Raw genomic sequence first — 7,994 nt, 5'->3', positions numbered from 1 at the left:
ACACACACACACACACACACACACACACACACACACACACACACACACACATCAGTCTGCTGTGGTGGTAATTGTTGCCAGTCGCTGCTAAAGGTGAGGATAATTACATAAACCCTAGCAACAATGTGTTCTCTTCTTGCCTTTTTTTCCCCTCACATGCATAATGAAGTGCCTCACAGGCCCTCTCTCTGCTGATCAAACAAGTGTTTGATAGTGGCTTTGGTCTGAAAGAAGACTAAATATGTTTATTTGCATGTGGAAGAGTGAGCGACTTTGAGCTGGAGATCAGGCAGATTAGTGGTAACTGACAGAGACCTGTGCAAACAGACACTCCCCCCACATACAAGCAGGGCAGCGGCGCACTTCCTCTGACGACCAAAGTATGGAGCCTTGTTYTTATGAGGCTTGATTTATTCTCTGTTTTTTTTTTTTCACTGGGTTTTGTTTTGGCTTGTTTGCATGTTGCAAGTGAGAACATGCACTCGAATGGTGAGAAATTCCACTCTCAGTTATACCATCTAATTTTAATGGCCCAAGATTTKAAACATTCTCAATTAAGGTAAATTAACAACAAGTTCTGATATTTCACAAGAATGGCTTAATTTAAACTTTTAAAAGCTTAGACAAACAATTCTGGTGAATTTTTATTAAATTGAGGCATTCAGCTTTACTGCTGATTTCAGAGTATATGATGAGAATTAATTAATTGTTGAAAAGTTAGTGCACACTTTTTGAAAAATAAAAGTTTTATGTRTCAAGACTTAATATTTGATTCAAGAGTTTAAATTTATAATTATAACTTGTAATTAAAGGCCTACCATTTTTTAAAGAAATGCATTTTGCCTCTACCTTTCATGCTAGAGTTTTAAACTAAAATAATCTCATGATGAGAAATTATGGAGTGAAAGCCATTTTAGTCAAACTTTGTAAATTAATCTATTTTTAGTTCAGTATCTGTAAAACTGACTCATAGCATTGCTCTGTTGGCTAATGTTGGTTAGCTGTGGCAGCCATTTTGAATTGGGTTAACACCAAAAGTTRATCAGTTCCAGAAGAAACGCTAATGTTTGATTATTAGGAATTTTATTCAAATCTATCCAGTGGTTCATAAGATATTTTGCTAACATGACAAACAAACCAGTACACACACAGACATGTGCCACAACATTCTCACCCTTTCACCTTTAGTGGCAAATCGTGACTAAAAACAATGCTTATTTTCTGATCCTTCTTATCATTATGATAAAATCTATGTTGGCTATTTTAAATAAGGTTTTGGGGAACAGCTTTGAATAAATAATATCTTCCCATAAATTTGATCAGCCTCAGCTTGGAGAAATAAAGTTAATGTTTGACAAGACTAAAGAGCCAACAACTAGTCCACACAAAGACAAGAACTCAGCTATGTATTGCAAAAAAGGTAAAAGTTTAAATATTAGTATTAACTATGAACTGTGTTAACTGACAATGGTTTTCTGAAGTGTTTCTGAGCCCATGGTATCTGTTACAGAATGATGTTTTTAATGCAGTGAGGGATCAAAGGTCACAGGCATTAAATGTTGGTTTTCAGCCTTGTTGCTTACTTGCAGAGATTTGTCCAAATTCTCTGAATCGTTTGATGACAATAAGGACTGTGGTTGATTGTACAGTGAGAAACGTTCTTAAACTTTTCAACTATTTGCTCTCACAGTTGTTCACAATGTGGTGAACCTACTCCATCCTTGCTTGTGAGTAACAACTAAGGAGCCTTTTAGGGATGCTCCCTTTGTACCCAATTATGACACTCACCTGTTTCCAAAATGACCTGTTCACCTGTGGAATGTTCCAAMAACAGGTGTTTTTTGAGCACTTCTCAACTTTCCCAGTCTTTTCTTGCCCCTGTCCCAGCAGGAACGTGTTGCAGGCATGAAATTCAACATGAGCAAATATTTGCAACAAAAAAAACAATAAAATTTATTTACTTATTAAATATTGTATCTTGTCTTTGCTGTGTATTCAATTGTTTTTATTTATGTTTTACACAACATCCCAACTTCACTGGAATTGGGGTTGTATGAAACAACCTAATACCCAAGATTTCGTGAACATAATTCAAGATTTWATTATTTATTTTTCACAATGAATGTAGGCCATGGAAATGCGTAGTTTCTACTGTTACGGCTCAGATGTGATGCGTTCGACACTAACGTGTCACACATAAGAGAGGAAAGTAGTGCAGGCAGCGGCGGCACCAACGGGCTTCAGTGTGACTGTGAAAAGGTTGTGCCTTCGGAAAGAAGCTGTGGTGTTGGGCTGAAGTGAGCTTCATTTCCATGGTGTGTTCACTTTAATCTGCCACCTTTTTAATCCTCACCTCCAAGAGCTCTGATCATTAAATACAAAGCGGCACATTTTGACTCTTTTGTAGAAGAGAAATTGTGTGAGTACACATCTCTAAGTGTATAGAGTCATTCATGTTTGTCAGTGATGTTATAAAGTCAGCGACAAGACTGATGGAAGAAACAGAACATTGTCTCAGTGTGTGTGTGTGTGTATGTGTGTATATGTATATTTGTGTATGTGTAGTGGTTTTAAAGACAGTATGGGAGCTATAGAGAGATGGATGATGAAGGATCTGGCAGGGCTGGAGAACACCGCTGAGAGAAAATGCCTGTGGTTCAAAGACACTCTCAGCAAACTTAACAAAGAAAGATGGSACAAAGGGGGAGAACATCAATGGAAACTACACAATCAGCTGTCACATAAAGCAGGAGAAAATATCCCGGCTTCTCTGGCAGACTACATTGTATGCAGACATTTGACTATTTTTAAATTAACTCAGYGCAATGGACATGGAAAAAAGAGATACAAGATAGGAACACATTCAGTCGTGTCAGAATTCATTAGGATAAAAGTGCTACTAGACTCTGTGAATTCATTTTATATTACTGGGATGGGACATTTAAYAATAGTGCTAATTATTCAGTTAAAAGCAGTGTTGCAGCCCCTCTRTGAACAAAAAGGGATTCCAGGTTTAACTTTTATCTATTCCTGTAGTTGTTACCCAGCTACTGTATGTTCAAATATTTRTTTTTCTAACCAGTTTAGCTGTCATTAGTTATTTCTTGATGAAATGAAAGCTTATGTGGCACTATGTTTGTGTGCGGGAAGGTTAGCATCAGCAACAGCAACAGAAGGCAGAGGCATTTGGTTCRTGGGGGCGGCCGTGGCAGAGTGGTTGGGGGAGTCGCCCTGGAACTGGAARGTCAMCGGTTCGATCCCCAGTCCAGCCGTTTCAGTCGTTGTGTCCTTGGGCAAGACACTTCACCCACCTTACCGACTGATAGTGGTCAGAGGGGCCAGTGTCCCAGCATGGCAGCCCCGCCTCTGTCAGTGTGTCCAGGGCAGCTGTGGCTACAATGTAGCTTACTGTCATCACTGTGTGAATGTGTGTGTGAATGAATGATCCATGAAAATTGTAAAGCGTCTTTGAGGGTCTCTAAAAGCGCTGTTCAAGACTAATATTATACTTATTATTATAAATTAGTCTTGGGCTCTTTGAAGAACAGAACACTGACTTTTGATAAAAGAACACTGAACAGATGAACAGAATTTGCAAAAAAAATTCACATTTACTATAACAATGGGGTTTAAGTGAAAAAACACTTTATAGCTTACGCATTCATCATAGATTTGGCATTTCTCTTATATTTTTACACAACCATTTTTTTATATGTCTAAGATTTTTTTAAATGGTTGTGAACTTACCTGACACCTACGAATGTTCAATTTCTTATAGTTTAAATGTCACAATGAGGGCATTTTCTGTCTACTTTCATCTAATGTGTCTCTTTCTATTAAAAGAAATATAGTTTTCTCTCAAATCTCCCCAGAGTGCACACATCCAAACTTTTGCCGTAGGAAGCAAAGTCACATAAAAAAATTGCCAATTGTTTTATGATGGATGCTCTTTCTGATACAAGCTGGGCTCAAACCTTCTACCTCAGGATAATGAGCCCCMATTCAGTGATTTATAAATACTACAACCAGGTAGTTGCTCAAACCAGAGCTAGCACAGCAGCACAGTTTACCAGCTTGTTTGTTTTGGCTGCAATTTCTTGCTCAAAATCATTGCTGATTTTTTTTCCCCCTGCAGGAATCAGTTAAACAGGAATGGGCACACTCAACACAGAACATGTGTTGGTGCACAGCAATCCAATACAATGTCCCATTTTGTTCCCAGCTTGTTCCCTATACTGACAAGACTGGAAGCAATTTGGGAGTAAGTACCAAGGAACAGCTTGAGGAGATTATAAACAACTTTATTGTTGAGYTTGCAACTGTATCTGATAGTACATGTGTTCCTTCCAATAATCAAGCCCGGCTGAAGAATCTTGGGGTATTTTTCTGGACACCGGTGGCAGCTGAGATGGTCTGGTCACGATAAAAGCAATGGGAGTGATGGCAGAAGCGGCTAATCTTCCCACAGAAAGGGGTCAGGACCCACTTATCTGGYCTGAGTGGAAAATAACAGCCCACTTACAAAGCCAATCTGTGAGTTCCAGCTTGACAAGTCCTGTAAAAACACCGCTGGACTGCTGCTGTCTTTGTTTACTGTGACTCCAAGTTTTTTTTTTCAAACCAAAGTGTTTATTCTCAGCTTTTGATGTGAGTTGACTTGAGGATAGAGAGTTTGTTTAGATTTGTAAGCTTGTCAACACAGAAATGATAACTTGTACTTTTGGGTAGTGTATTAGGAAAGTTCCCAAAAAGATTTCCTACATTTTTCTTGTTAAAAAAATTGGGGGGGGGGGGGGGGTTGCTTTTAGGTTTTTTTTAGAGCAGATGTGCAGGGAGAAAAATGACTGAAGCTCATAAATTTGTTGTTTCATGACAGGTCTGAGCCAAAAGCCACAAGCTGTAGTGGGGAAGATCCTTCAACGGCATGCAAACAATGTGTCTACTGATTTACAGCAGAGCACCTGCCCAACTAGTTTATAAAGGCTCACAATACAGCCATCCTGTGAGTAACTCCATAGGAAGTATATTTGAATGCAGTGTTTGATCACTGCTTTGGGTCATGCTCATTGCTTTGAGGCATTTTGACAAGATCAACTAAACAACAAGAAAAGCTTCAGTTCTGTTCATTAAATGAGGAAAAGAAGCAGMGCTGCAAATCAAGCAGGAAGTGACACTAAATGTTTACTTCCTGTTAAAGACGGGCAGAGCTGCTGTTGGAATGTTGTTCTAGTGGTTGCAACCATCATAAATCTATTTGTGAGTGTGTATATGTGTGTTTATGTAGGAGGTGCCCTTAGACACCACCATCAATTGTCCACCAGAATGTGCAGGATGATCGTGGGTTTTGTTTTGTTTTTGTTTTTTTTTTTGCCTCTCTTAGTGAGTCTGTCAATGATTCAGTCGATTCTTTAAATATTTAGCTCAAATTTTGTATAGTTGTAGCTGATAGTCTCTCTCAAAAAATACTTTGAGCCATCTAGTTATGTTCAATCTATTGTATGAGACTGCGCATAATAGTATTTTCAAAGTATGACTAAAGCGTTGTCATTTATATGAACTTAAGATGATTTCAGTCTAGGGGTGTATTCACAGCAGAACTGTTTAGTGCACTCTAATGGAACTCTAGTTTGTTTGCCAGGAAGTTTCAATGCCTGTGTGAATGCCAAGCACACCGAAGACTGCTCCAAAAGCAGGAAGTGAACTAATAATAATAATAAGCTTGTATCTTGTATTTACCTTGATGCTCATCTTTATAATGTRGACATTACTGCCATGAAGTTGGATTCGCTCCTACTCGATGCACGGCACGCCGCCTCATACAAAGCCGTGTCAGCAGTCTTGTGTAAAAACAAAACAAAACAACATACTCCATGCCTCATCTTCCACTTTGAGCCCATTGTTGGAGTGTTTGTCACATTTGCCAAAAATAAAAGAGAGCGCTCACAACCACTAAAATCTGACCTCGCTCCATTTTTCTTTACATTTCTTTAAGAAAGAAGCTGTGCTCAATGTCTTCTTCAGATGTTGTTGTGTTGTTTCCTTCAGTGGTTCTTGGTGCAGCGCCTCCACAGGCGAGGAGGGTAAACAGGTTGCTCACAGGGTTTGGTGCGTTTGATACAGKACWGTGTGAAAGTGAACKGCACCAGCTGAAAATGCAAACAAACGTTGCAAATTTGGTCCCCAAGTGAATCGACTACCTGACTATCGGGTGTAAAACACCCTAAAAGTCTTGCATAAGAAACATCTGGAGATTTGCATTCTTTTTCCAAAAAGTGTTTAATTTCCCAGTTCTTCTAATCCAAGTAATCCTTTACTGTCTATATAAATGTAATCATACTATCARATTTGATAAAGTGTCTATCATCAGAATGTTTGCATGAACCCAACCAGGTATTTACCTAATTTATTTATTTATTTATTTATTTATTTATTTATTTATTTATTTATTCATTCATTTATTTTTCATTTTCTACATTACTCTTGGCATCTGTGGGAGCAACCTCAGGGTAAGTCGTGCTCCGGCTAAACGTGAGTGGAAGCAGGAGGCAGGAATGCGTGCGCTCTGACTGAGTGTTGTTTAACCCCGTGGAATCAGCCTTTCTGCTCTGAAAGCAGCAAGGGGCTGGAGGCAGGTCAGCGGAGGTCAGGCAGGACATCGAGCTCTTCTCATGTGAGCGGGACAGTTCTGAGGACCACTGCGAGGGACACTCAGTCACTTCATTGATATTCAAGGATTTGACCCGCCAACAACGGGGACGGCACCGAGGTTAAGACAGCACATTGTACTTCACCAAAGAGCCAAGGGGTCCCCTCGGGCCTCCTCCCTCATCTGCACGGTTGTCATGGTGAGAGCATGAGTCCGGTAGCGCCATGTCACACTCATGTGGGCACATTCTGCCTTTCTTCCTCTCTTTCTTTTCTTCCCCTGACTTTCTGTCCTGCTGTTTCACAGAGGGGGGTCATGGAGAAGAGCTCTGTGAATACTGACAGCGCCTGGGTGTGTCATGGACATCCATCCAGTACGTGTACAGTGACAAAAGGGAGCAAGAACTGAGATTTCAAGGACTTGTCTTCCCAGAATGCATAGCAACAGATAGATGTGGGATCTGAAGAGGCAGGTCAGATGGAGGTCCAAGTGTCTGTCACTCATATTTTACCCTTCAAGACGAATGAACTGCTGTGGTAAGGTCATATGAAAAGTGAATTTGGGATGCATGTTTTGTTTCTGCAAACATCTTTGTACTGGTTTATTATTAAGTGTGAAGGTGGATGATAATGAATTGCCCATTGTGTGTGTGTGGGCAGGTATTTGTGAGGACCAACCTGTACTTATGGGGACCTAAGCACCAAGGGGGAAATATCATTGATGAGTCGGGGTTAGGTTTAGGACTAAGGTGTGAAATGAGTTTAGGTTAGGTTTAGGGTCAGGTATGTGAGGTTAGGTTTATGGAAAGGGGTCAGGATAGGCAAGCATTTACTCAGAGGATCCCACCTGTTGCCCGATGGCTCCGCAAAGTTGGTAAATCCCTTAGGAAGTGCACGCTCACTCAAGATCAGGTTCAGTCCTGGATCACTGGGTTCTTTATGGGRAGTGCATGGTGGAGTCAGCTGTTCCAGTTGGAGACAGCCTGTTGATTTGTATGTGTTGTCTAAGATGTAGTGGAATATGGCTGGCATTTTCCAATGAGTGTAGGGGTACTGTTTGAGTAGAACTCAACAGAACTGAGTGTTTGTCATGTGCTGCGCTTCATGGGGAGGGAGGAGTTTAGAGAAGGCAGGAATAGACAGGAGAGGTCAGGACTGGTTGGGGGTGTGGTCTGGTAGGTGTGTATAGGATGTTACTACACATTCTCACTCCCGACTCGTCACATATTGACGCTTTTCCAAAGTTCCCTCTRCGTCTTATTTTGACGCATCAGGTGACCCCCTCGCGTCAGTCCTTGACGCCCGCGGCTTTTCCGGGTTGCGCCACCAGGGGTCTTTGGGTCGGGGGT

General features: G+C 40.6%; 2 long non-coding RNA genes across 2 annotated transcripts in view; one reads left to right on the top strand and one right to left on the bottom strand.

The window, feature by feature from the left end:
• Positions 1–5,812, bottom strand: part of LOC106516681 (uncharacterized) — a 48,401-nt gene extending 42,589 nt beyond the window's left edge. The window contains exon 1 of the long non-coding RNA XR_001310124.1: positions 5,737–5,812. This is a non-coding gene — a long non-coding RNA (uncharacterized LOC106516681). The remainder of the gene's footprint in view (positions 1–5,736) is intronic.
• Positions 5,813–7,040: 1,228 nt separating this feature from the next.
• The window catches only part of LOC106516679 (uncharacterized), a 4,633-nt gene continuing 3,679 nt past the window's right edge, over positions 7,041–7,994 (top strand). The window contains exon 1 of the long non-coding RNA XR_001310123.1: positions 7,041–7,182. This is a non-coding gene — a long non-coding RNA (uncharacterized LOC106516679). The remainder of the gene's footprint in view (positions 7,183–7,994) is intronic.

This window comes from Austrofundulus limnaeus, unplaced genomic scaffold (genome assembly GCF_001266775.1).
Source record: "Austrofundulus limnaeus strain Quisiro unplaced genomic scaffold, Austrofundulus_limnaeus-1.0 Scaffold40, whole genome shotgun sequence".
Classification (NCBI taxonomy): Eukaryota; Metazoa; Chordata; class Actinopteri; order Cyprinodontiformes; family Rivulidae; genus Austrofundulus; species Austrofundulus limnaeus.
Note: the sequence above shows the minus strand (reverse complement) of the source record. Positions and strands in the feature narration are given on the sequence as shown.